This window comes from Tupaia chinensis, unplaced genomic scaffold (genome assembly GCF_000334495.1).
Source record: "Tupaia chinensis unplaced genomic scaffold, TupChi_1.0 Scaffold000146_1, whole genome shotgun sequence".
Taxonomy (NCBI): domain Eukaryota; kingdom Metazoa; phylum Chordata; class Mammalia; order Scandentia; family Tupaiidae; genus Tupaia; species Tupaia belangeri.
In genome coordinates this window covers 17,353,525-17,365,820 of record NW_006159616.1, presented here as the reverse complement: position 1 = coordinate 17,365,820, position 12,296 = coordinate 17,353,525, and the positions used below count along the sequence as shown (strand labels likewise).

Sequence of the window (12,296 nt, the reverse complement as noted above, 5' to 3'; positions counted from 1 at the left end):
CTGTCTGGCGAGCGCCCGCGCCCTACAGTGAAAATCTCAAAAAAAAAAAAAAAAGAAAGAAATAGAAATAGAAATAGAAAGTTAAAAATCACCCCTGGGGGGGATGGCCATGCCGCAATCCCTTCTCCTCCATTCTCCTCTTGAGATCTTGGGCACACACGCACATGTGCCCAGCGTGAGTTTAAGCCACCAGGTCCGGGACTCGAACCGTAGTCAACTACATGGGAGGTTAGTGATATAGCCATGATGCTAATTGCTGGTCCCTTGGATTTATATTTTGACATAGGGTCAAAAATATAAAGCAATGGGGATAGTAGGTGTTTAAGGGCACTGGACTCCCACATAGCCAACCATGTTTTGAGTTCCGGACCTGAAGGCTTACTTTCTTACTTTCTGTCTCTTTCTCTCTCTCTTTGTGTATGTATGTGTGTATGTGTGTGTCTCACTGGAACTATTAAAACAACAATAGATAAAGTTAAGGCGTAATGGCTATGTTGTTGGGCTCCCATGTAGCTGATCATGGTTCGAGTCCTGGACCAGGTGGCTTAAACTCACACCGGCGCAAAAATCTCTCCAAAACAAACAAACAAACAAACAAATAAAGTTAAATAAAATATATTTTTTAAAAATTATTTATTTATTTTTAATTTTGACCGGAGAGGGGTGAGTGCACATGTACCAGGTGTATTTCTTTTCTTTTCTTTTTTAATAAATGTTGTTTTATAAAGAATTATTTTATTTAACTTTCTTTCTTTTTTTATTTCTTTTAATTTGACAAGAGAGAAAGTGAGAAAGAGAGCCGCCAGGTCCCGGACTTGAACCATGGTCGGCAATCTGGGAGTCCAAAGCCCATAACTACCATGCCAACTGCCAGCCCTACCAGGTGTGCTTAAGACTCCAGGTCCAGGACTTGAACTGCTCATCTGACCATGTGGGATATGTCTGCTTAACTATAAGATCACAGGACTGGCCCAGCAGAAAATTTTTAAATCAGTAGAAGAACTAGAAATAATCTTGAAAACAAAACAAAACAACTCAAAAAAAGTAGAACTAAACATGTAAAATAGAAAAAAAAAAAAAGAGAAAATTAGATAATTAGTTTAACATAACTAACATTTGAGTAAAAATAATGTAGAAGAGGAGAAAAGGAGAAAAAATACAGAAGAAAGAATAAGGGAAAACTTCTCTGAAGAACTGAAACTCCAGGTAGAAAGGGCCTGCTAAATATCAGCTTGATAACGGAGAACACTTACCAGTATGTATACTCATAGCATTTCAGGAGCCCAGGAAAAAAACCCTAAGTTTCCAAAAGGGAAGAAAAATCACATACAAGGAATACGGACTCAGAAACCATCATCTCAGCAGCAACCCTGGAAGCTAGAGGAAATGGAACAAGTAGGGGATCTGAGCTTCATGCAAGCTGTTCTGGTTAGCGTACTTCGGTGTCTAACTGTGCCTCTATGTGGTTGGCATTCCATCAAAATTTGATGAAAGAATAGAGAAAGGCTGGTGAGAAACCCAATGAGGGAAGTTCTGAGGCTACAGCTATACAGCAGGCCTAGAAAGGCCGAGCTAGATCTGGAGTCATGGGACTCTAGAGGATGCAACAAGATCAAAGAGAGTGACAATATGCGAGGTGTCTGGTGAAAAGGGGAAAGCTTCCGTTCTGACAGAGTTTGGAGATGAATTTGGGGTGGATTTAGAGAAAACTAATCAGAGGAACCAAATGGGACAATTACTGATACTACAGAGGAAAAGTTTTAAGAAAGGTCAGATAACCATGGCATACCCTGGCTCAACGATAAAGTATACAGTGAATATTAACTTAACCCAAAAAGGCATCATAACTACTGTGGGTGGACTAGAAATATGTGCTGTGCTGGGGAATTACATTCTTATCTGCTCAGGCAGAAGGTCAGTAATTATTACTAAAACAGAGAAAACTAAGAGAACAATGTAAACATAGGACTTTGAAATACAGAATAAATGTCAGAAGAGCTTGAAGACAGGGCAGTGGCTGCTTCTAGGGAAGAGGAGTCAGGAATAGAAAAGGGAGGAAAGAGGAGAGGGCTTTCTTTTTACATATCTTGCAGCTATTGGGTTGTTAGAAAAGTCATGATGTATTTTTTCTATGCAAAAATGTGTCATGACTTTTCCAAGGACCCAATAGTTCACTTTTCTTTTTTTACTTTAAAAAATATTTCTATTTACTTATTTATTTGCCAAGGGGAACATGTATTTGCTGAAGATAAACACAAGGAGAACGAGAAAGCACCTCCCTCCCCATAGGGGATTGTCGTGCCACAAACCCTTCTCCTCTACGGCTCCATTGTTTCTGGATTTTGAGTACACACACGCATGCACGTGCACCCAGTGTATATTTCAGGCTGGTAAGGCTGGAACTTGAACTTGCAGGGTTGATCATGTAGGACTTATTTCTCCTAACTACCAGGCTATGGGACTAGGCCTTCTTCCTTCATTCTCTAATTTCACTTTAAACTATTTGTAGATGTTACTTTGACAAAAAAAGATTTTAAAATATGTTCCACTCCTTAAGGACTGTGAAACTAGGAGCTACTTAAAAACTGTTACTCTCGGGCCAGCAGGGGGCAGGGTGGTAAAGGTGCTGGATTTCCACATGGCCAACTGCAGTTGGTCAAGGTGCTGGCCGACTGCAGTCGGAGTCCTGGGCTTCTCACTTTTTTGTTTTCTCTCTTTCTTTCTCTGTCCCTCTCTGGTGAATGCATGTGCCCTAAAGTAAATAAAAATAAATAAATAAAAAAAAATTAATCTTTTAAAAGAATTCTTTAAAAAATTATTTATTTTATTTATTATTATTATTTTTTAATTTGACCCAAGAGCGACAGAGTTTTTTTTTTTTTTTTTTTTAGAGGTTTTTACCATAGGGCACGTGTGCTCACCAGACAGAGAGAGACAGAGAGACAGAAAGCGAGAAATTACCCCCCCAGGGGGGATGGCCACGCTGCAATCCCTTCTCCTCCATTCTCCTCTCAGAATCTTGGGCACACGCACACGTGCCTGGCGTGAGTTTTAAGCTACTGGGTCCGGGACTTGAACCACGGTCGACTACATGGGAGTCCAGCGACATAGCCATTACGCTAACTGCTGGTCCCCAAATTAAATAATTATTAAAAAAAAAAAAAACTATTACTCTCTAGAAAAGGTCTTTCTATGCATATTTTTATTTTTAAATTTTATTTATTTTTTAGAGAGTTTTTTTTTTGCTACAGAACATGTGCACTCACCAGAGAGAGAGAGAGAGAGAGAGAAAGAGAGAAACAGAGACACAGAAAGTGAGAAATCACCCCCCAAGGGGGACGGCCATACCACAATCACTTCTCTTCTATTCTCTTCTCTGGATTTTTGGCATGCACATACACATGCCTGGTGTGAGTTTTTAAGCTACTGGGTCTGGGACTCAAACTATGGTCAACTATGTGGGAGTCCAGCAGCATAATCATTATGCCATCTATGCATATTTTTAAATCAGTGGACTTGGGGCTAGCCTTATAAGCATACTGGTTAGAGAAGCAGGGCTGACTGTGGTTCAAATCCCAGCCCCGATGGTTTAAACTCACACTGGGTGCGTGTGTATGCGTGCCCAAGATCCTGAGAGGAGAATGGAGGAGAAGGGATTGCGGTGTGGCCATCACCCCTGGGGGGTGATTTCTTGCTTTCTGTCTCTCTCTGTCTTTCTGGGGAGCACACACACGCCCTATAGCAAAAACATCTCTAAAAAAAAAAAGCTTTTACAAAAATGAGTCAAACACTCTCCTAAAACATTCCAGATAGTTTTCTGGGCCTTGTAATATGTATGTCTTTTCTCTCTTTACTTGGGTTGATATATGTTTGAGAAGTTTCCTGGAGGAACAGTCCGCAGATGTCTTAGGGAGTTGGCAGTGCTCTAGGTGGTGACTTGCATGGATCTCAGGACACATCTCAAGAATGACCAGGAGCACCTCTGGCTTGCATTTATCTCCATGGTATCCTTGCTGGCTCTGGTTCTTAGAGGGGGCATATCAAATGTCTAGATGTGCCAGATGCCACAAACACTTCAGCTTTTTCTCTGCGATGCTCTCCATCTGAGTGAGACTGTGTTAAGGAACTCCTCTCATTCAGGCCTGTTGTCTACCTGAATGTAAGATGATGCTAATTCTTCTCCAAGGAAAGGATTTGAACCACAGAGCGAAAACTTGAGTTCAGTTCAGTTTGTGATGCATTAATGTTTGAGTTATTTTCAAGAATTTAAGACAATGTGTAAGTTTGGACTCATTGGAATTGTTTTACTAGTATGCAGTTCTTCTGATTACTCTTTTTAAAAGTCCATGGGACCAGCAGTTGGTGTAATGGCTATGTCACTGGACTCCCATGTAGTCAACTGCAGTTCGAGTACCAGACCTGGTGGTTTAAACTCAGGCAGGGCTGTATGCATGCATTCCCAAGATCCCGAGAGTTGATTCCTTGCCTTCTGTCTCTCTCTGTCTTTCTGGTGAGTGCAGATGTCCTATAGCAAAAATCTCTCCAAAAAAAAAAAAAAATCCTTAGGGGCCGGCAGGCGGCAGGTGGTGTGGTAGTTAGGGGCACTGGACTCCCACATGGCTGACCACAGTTCGAGCCCCAGACCTGGTAGCTTGCTTTCTAATTTTCCCTTTCTCTCTCTCACTCTGTCCCACTCTGGTCTAATTAAAATCAATCAATAAATAAAGTTAAATAAAATAATTCTTTTGTAAAAAAAAATTACAAATATTTTTAGAAAAATTTTTTTGGGGAAGACCAGCAGATGGCATAATGGTTACATTGCTGGACTCCCACATGGCTGGCAGCAGTTCAAGTTCTGGACCTGGTGATTTAAAACTCATGCTTGACACAGGTGCATGCGTGCCCATCCCTGTGGGGGATGGTCTCTCCCTTTCTGTCTCTCAGTTTCTCTCTGATGAGCTCACGCACTCAAAATTTTTTTTTGGAGAGATTTTTGCTATAGGGTACATGTGCTCACCAGAAAGACAGAGACAGAGACACAGAAAGTGAGAAATGGCCCCCGGGGGATGGTCACCCCACAATCCCTTCTCCTCCATTCTCTTCTCGGGATCTTGGGCATGTATGCACACATGTCCAGTGTGAGTTTAAGCCACCAGGCCCGGGACTCAAACCATGGTCGACTACATGGGAGTCCAGTGACTCCAACTGCTGGTCCCTCCAACTGCTAGCCATTACTCCAACTGCTGGTCCCTCTCCAAATTAAAAAAAAAAAAAAAATTTTTTTCAGATTTTTGCTATAGGGTGCGTGCACTTGCACAAGAGAGAGCACAAATGAGAAATCACAATCACCCTCCAGGGGGATGTCCATACTGCAACCCCTTCGCTATTCTCCTCCCAGGGTTTTGGGCATGTATGCACACAATGCCTTGTGATTTTCAAGCCGCTGGGTCCAGGCTTGAACCAGGTCAACCATATGGGAGCCTAGTGCCTTAACCTCTATGCCACTTGCTGGCCCTTATTTTTATAATAACAATTATTTTAAAATTTTATTCATGAGTATGAGTGACAGGAAGAGGAAAACTCTGGATAGGGTCTTGTCACACTGCAATTTCCCTCTCCTAGCTCTCCAGCTTATAAAGATCCTGGGCAGGAGCACACACACCCAGTGCCAGGGAGCTGAACCTGTGGCCAGTCATGTGGCTTCCAGTGCTGTAGTTCACTATGTCACTAACTGTGCCACAAAGGCTGGGACGTGAAGTTTATGTTATTTTAGAGACAGGGACTTACTATTTTGCCTAGGCTGAATTTTGTCTTTCTTTTGTTTAATTTGCTATGGGGCGAGTGCACTTGTTGGGTAGGGTAGGGAATAAGAAATCACCTCCAAGGGGGATGGTCATGTCTCCATCCCTTCTTCACCATTCACCTTTTGGGATTCTAGGCACCCATGCCCATGTGCCTGGTATTTCCTGAGACTCAGGGTCCAGAAATCAAACCATGCAGCCAGCAGTGTGGGATTTAGCCATCTTAACCAGTATACCACCAGTTGGTTTCAACAGTAACTCCTTAGTAGCTGAAAATTCCACCACGGGGCCAGCAGATAGCATAGAGATTTAGGCTCTGGACTCCCACATGGTTGACCGCAGTTAAGTCCTGGACCTTGTAGCCTGAAACTCACGTAGGGTGCATGTGCAAATGTGCCTAAAATCCTGAGAGGAGAATGGAAGAGAAGAGACTGAAGCGTGGCCATGCCCCCTGGAGGGTATGTAATTTCTTGCTTTCTTGTCTTTTTCTGTCTCTCTAGCAAGTGTGCACATAGTCAAAAAATCTCTGTCTTTCAAAAGCAGAAAATTCCACCACAAAATGCAGTGTGGAATTTGCCTGTCTCATAACTGATGCATCCAGGGTGGCTTCTATGATGACCGTTCCTACAGAATCATTTTATCTGAAAGGCACTAACTGGATTCTCTACTGCTATGGAGACTCAAACTCAAACTCACCAGGGTTTCTGAGAGTTATGGCCCAACCACTCCTTCTTGTCCCTCTTCCGTACTCCACCCCACCATATATGTCCCTCCCCACCCGTACAAACAGTAATCTTTAATTCTGAAATCTTATTTATAAGTGATTAGGTGGACATGGTGGGGGTGAAGCAGCCCTCCAGCTAATACACACTTAAAGACCAATATATAACTTTTCATCTTTGTCTCCTTCTGGGTCTTCTAAACAGATAGCCATCTCTTCTTTATTCCAAAGTCCCCATTTTACATTACATCAGTTTTCTAGACAGGAGTATTCAGATCTTTGTCCCCTTTTCTCTGACAACCTCCCAATTTCTCTGATTTAAATAGCAGCTCATTTCTGCATACAGTCAATTGCCCTTCCTGCCATTGAGCATAACAAACATATGGGTTCAAACAGCTTTTCTTCTGCACTATTATCCTGTGAGCCAAGCTGAGTCAGTTTTATGACATCAGAATCATTTTCATACAACAGACTGAAAGTCATAGCTACAAGCTCATTCTGATGGCTATAATCATTAGCCATGGCAACCAAGAAAAAATTTTAAATCCTTTAAAAATAACTGAGTAATGTACTCATACATCTTTATGAAATGTCTTGGGATTTCAAAGTACTTTTATGGTTATATGCCTCCTTTGATACATAATTTTTTTTTCTGATGAAGCTGAATTGTGTTTCTAGGCTGTTACATGAAAATCACACTGATAAAGGAGGCTTTCTAAAATCAGAAAGGAGGTCTCACCAAGTAGCTCATATCAACTCATGCAACAGTAAAAGAGTGGAATTGCCCAGGAAATAATCTTCATGAAACTATTTTGTAAGGGGGGTCCAAAATAAAAAAAGCAATGTAAGCTCTCAGAGACCGGTAAGTCCCCCTACAGTCCCAATTTAATCCTCTGCTCCACATGTGAAGAAGACAGCAAGAAAGACAAGTTGCCTGGGATGTAGTTGTCTTCTAAAGATGCTCAAAGTGGCTGCTATCTAAAGAGAGGTAAATTTACGGGTATTAACAAAAGAGCGGAAATAATCAATATGACAACCCAGTGGCATGGTAGTTAAAACAGGCGAATCCCACATAGCTAACTGCACAGTCCCAAGTCCTGGACCCAGCAGCTTGAAAAACATACTGGGTGCATGTGCCTGTGTGCCGAGAATCCCGAGGGGAGAATAGAGAAGGGACTGCACTGTGGTCATCCCTCCTGGATGATGTTTTCTCTCTACTCCATCCCAGGCCCCAGAAAGCACATGTGCCCTATAGCAAAACTAAGAATAAATTTAAATAAATAAATCGATATAAAGTGAGCACAACACAGAACCATCCTGTTATATGATCTTAGTCTCCAAAAGACAAATGTAGGATTATGCTAATAAAATAGAGATCCAGGAGGAAGACCGACAGGTTCCATTTTCACATAGGGTCCTCGAGGATGAGCTTCTTGGCCTATCCAGTCACAGATTCCCTCCCCACACCCTCTCTACACAGTGCAGAGGGCCCTGGAGCCACTGGGACCTCAGTGTGCTAAGCTTGGTGTGTTTCAGCAGGTAATTTTTTTATTTCCACAGGGCAATGCAAAGGAAGAGAACACAGGGGAACTAAGGATTGTGAAGGTCTCTGTACTTAACTCTAAGCAGTGGGACTCTCTTGGCAAACCTGCCCTCTCACACTGGGAGAGGCTGGGTCAAGGCTGGAGAAAGGACTTAGCCAAGGGCGCAGACTGGAAGGTGAATCCAGAATCCAGACCCAGGGCTCTTGACTCCAAATCCAGGCTCTCCCACGCTGTGTGCAGAGAGCGCGTGTGTGGATGTCTGTGCGTGCTCCATCAGCTGGAGAGCCAGGAGGCAGAGTGGCCAGATACTGGAGCTGGGTATTGCACTCCGTCCTTCTGAGCCCCATGTGGATTTACACAGCACGTTTCACACAAGCCAAGAATGGTAGGCAAAAGCCATACTGCCAACAGCACCGGGCCTGGCCATGGAAAGAGGCTGAGAGAAGTGTCAGAGGGCCAGTTTCAAATCCCAGTAGACAGACTGTACCCAAACAAAGCTACCATGGGCAAATGATATGCCTGATAGAGCCAGGTATTTCCCAGTGGGTGCTGACTGAAACACTGAAACAAAATTTAGTGCTGAATCTCATCTTCCTACTATTACCACTTTGTGTTTATATAGCAAGATTACTTTCCTCTAATAAATGAAAATCTATTTCATCTTTTTTCAATGTTTTAACAACTTGGCACGGTAGTTAGGACAGATGTCCTTATTTTACAAATGAGAAAACTAAACACAAGTCAGTTTGCTCTGTGTCCTGCCCTACTGGTATAGTCACGATTTCTTTTTTTTTTTTTAATTTACATTTTTTTAATACATTCAATCACATTATTTAGCTTACAAGGTGATCATTTTCGATATGTGAACATTTCTCCCCGGTCCAGTTGATCAAAATATAACAATACTACCTCCCTGTCTCAACAATGCTGTCTCCATATCCCCTCTCCAAATGTTTTTCCCCAGGCCCCACTCCTCCACACACACCACATCTGGCATTCACACCCATCTCTTGTGTTTGTACATCCTTTAGCCCGTCAGTTTCAGTTACAGAGTGCAGACACTCGGTATATATTAAGTGGGGACATACAGTGTCTCTCCTTCATAGCCTGTTTCACTCAGCAGTAAATCTTCCATATTCTTCCACTTTCTGTCAAAAGCCTGGGTTTTGGTTTTTTTTTTTTAGTCAGGATTTCTAATCTCTGCTTTTCCCCCTAGGCCTTTTTGCTCAGTACGTGTATCTTACTGGAAAATTCCCACCTAATGCACTCAACTGCCTAGAACTGGCCTAAGAGGGAAAAATTTGGTACCATCACATAAGCTTACCTGCAGGACACACATGCCTAAGAGGACTGAGGGAGCTAAAGCTGACCCTAGTTGCTAAAAGGGAACAAAACACAGTTGCAACAGAAAAAAAATACAAATAGGACTTGTTTCTGGGGAATGAGATCAGAAGTAGGTGCCCTATATTGTTGTAGTCTAGACTAAAGAGCCTGCAATGCTGGAAATCCCCTGATACCAACCAACCTGAAACTAGAAGACATCCATCCCCCCACTAGTACAAGCCAACTGGGACTGGCAAACATCACTCCGTGCCCCCTCCCACTTTCTACTGTTATAAAAGACCCCATTCTGTTCCATTCTGAGAGACAGATCTGAGGTCTACTCCCGTCTCCTTGCTTGTTGGCAATGCAATAAAACTTTTTTTTTCTTGGAAAGGTTTTTGCTATAGGGCGCATACGCTCACCACAGAGACAGAGAGACAGAAATCAAGAGGTCACTCTCCAGGGGGATGGCCACGCCGCAATCCCCTCTCCTCCATTTTCCTCTCGGGATCTTGGGCCTGCACACATATGTTCCTGGCATGAGTTTAAGCCACTGGGTCAGGAACTCAAGCTGTGGTTGACTACATGGGAGTCCAGCAACATAGCCATTACGCCAACTGCTGGTCCTGCAATAAAACTCTTTCTTGCTTCAAGAGTCAGTGCCTCTGATATTGGCTTTGGGTGAATCAGGCAGTGGATCTGCTTGTTTGGTCACATTACTTATGAAAATGGGGAGAGATAACCATACAAGTTTCTGGTGGCAGTATCACACATAGTATGTATTTTGCTAATCCTCTACAAGCGGTGGTCCTTTGTGGGGGTCTAGCTGACAAGCTGATTCTCAAGGTCATCAAAAGTGTTCTTTTTCCTATAGTATTCTTTTTTCAGGTTTTTGCTCTAGGTTGTGTGTGCTCACCGCAGAGAGAGAGGAAAAGTAATAAATTACCCTGCAGGGGGGTAGCCATGTTGGAAACTTCTCCTCCATTCTCCTTTCAGGATTTTGGATTCACTCTCACATGTGCTCAGCATGATTTTCAAACTGCCAGGTCTGGTACTTGAACCACAATAGGCCATGTGGGAGTCTAGCACCTTAACCACTATGCCACTTGCAGGCCCCCTATAGTATTCTTAAAAAAGGAGATTACTGCTTTTGGGACCAGCAGTTGGTGTAATGGCTATGTTGCTGGACTCCCATGTAGTCAATCGCAGTTCAAGTCTTGGACCTGGTGGCTTAAACTCACACCGGGCGCATGTGCATACTTGCCCAAGATCCCAAGAGCAGAATGGAGGAGAAGGGATTGCGGAGTGGCAATCTCCCCGGTGGGTGATTTCTTGCTTTCTGTCTTTTTTGGGACCATACGCCCCCTATAACAAAAATCTCTCAAAAAAAACAAACCAAACCAAACCAAAACAATAAAAAAAAAAAAAACCCAAAAACCCCAAACAAACAAAACAAAAAACAAAAGAGGAGACTACCTCTTTTTTCTGAAGATAAAGACATTCTATACCTTTTTGCTCATCTTGAAAAGCAAAAGAGGGGCCAGCAGGTGGCATGCTGATTAGGGCACTGAACTGCCAAATAGTTTAACCATGGTTCTAGCCCCAGACCTGGTGGCTTGAAAATCATGCCAGGAGCACGTATGTGCATGCCTAAAATCCCAAGAAGAGAATGAAGAAGCGACTGCGGTGTGGCCATTGCCCAGGGGGTGATTTCTTACTTTCCCTCTGCCTCTGTCACTTTCCAGTGAGCATATGTGCCCTATAGCAAAAACTTAAAAAATAATTAAAGAAAATAAAGAAAAGCAAAAGAGCCTTGGGAAGGGAATAAAAAACACAGATCAAATTCTCTCCTCAAAATGCTGCACAGCCAACATTTGGTTATCACTCAATATTTCTGGTAAGAAAATGTTTTATTTATTTGGAAACAGTTTATGGAAACGGCGACGTATTGGAAATTCTAAAATAACTTGCATGCCTATATGAAATGGCCACAGCTGTGTTCCCTCATTCCACAGGAACATGGCCCGCAGACATAGCTGCATAGACTCCCAATAAGCGACTGCCATACACGCCCAGATGGTCGATTTGATCACAGGACATGGGCTCAGGAGGACAGTGAGGTTCTCTTTCCTTTTCACTGCTCTGACTGCAGCAAAACACCAGCCAGAATAGCAGAAACACCAAGGCAACAGCCTGCTTCCGCCAGGCCTTCCCTGATCTCCTCCATCTGCCAACGCTGACCTCCTAGAACAGATCTCCACCAAGTACACCGGCCCTGAGCACCAAACTAGGAGATCTGAGCAGGGAACCACTAGCATGGCCAGGGTGTCCGAGATCTTCATCTCTCCTGACTACTTCAAACTCCCCGACTCAGTCCAGCCAGTGTTCGGTTCTCGATTCTTGTCTACCCAAAGGACGACTCTGCACTACTGAAACATCACTTGCCAGAGGAGAAGATAGGTAGATGGGAGATGTTGGCATTTACAAATATACTTCGAAATGTATGATTCTGAATATATGGCCCTTTAAATACTGTGTGTGTGTGTGTGTGTGTGTGTGTGTGTGCGTGCGCGTGTGTGGGTCTTTAAAAAAAAATCTGTTTTCTAGAATATCTTTGGTCAATGGTCTGTCTTACCATGTTTCCCAGTTCGAGGTAGCATTTGTTATTTAGAAGACTTACAGAAACAAACAGAAAAACGATGCTTCTTATTAGCTTTGTATGGCTTCATCTTTTCTTCCAACAACACTGCTAAGTTGACAAAGATTATGGGAGCCTCTGAGAAGAGGATGATGGAAGGGCTGGGGGAAACTACAAGCTCTTTATGACAGACACCAGCTGCCTGTCAGGCCTTCCTGGTCACAGTGCTCTTGTTAAATCCAACTGAATAGTACACTGGGCCACACAGT

The 12,296-nt window shown here is 43.0% G+C and overlaps 1 protein-coding gene across 3 annotated transcripts in view; it reads right to left on the bottom strand.

Annotated features, from left to right (window-relative positions):
* DNAJC11 (DnaJ heat shock protein family (Hsp40) member C11) overlaps positions 1–12,296 on the bottom strand; it is a 107,489-nt gene that overhangs the window by 36,599 nt on the left and 58,594 nt on the right. The window lies entirely within an intron of this gene.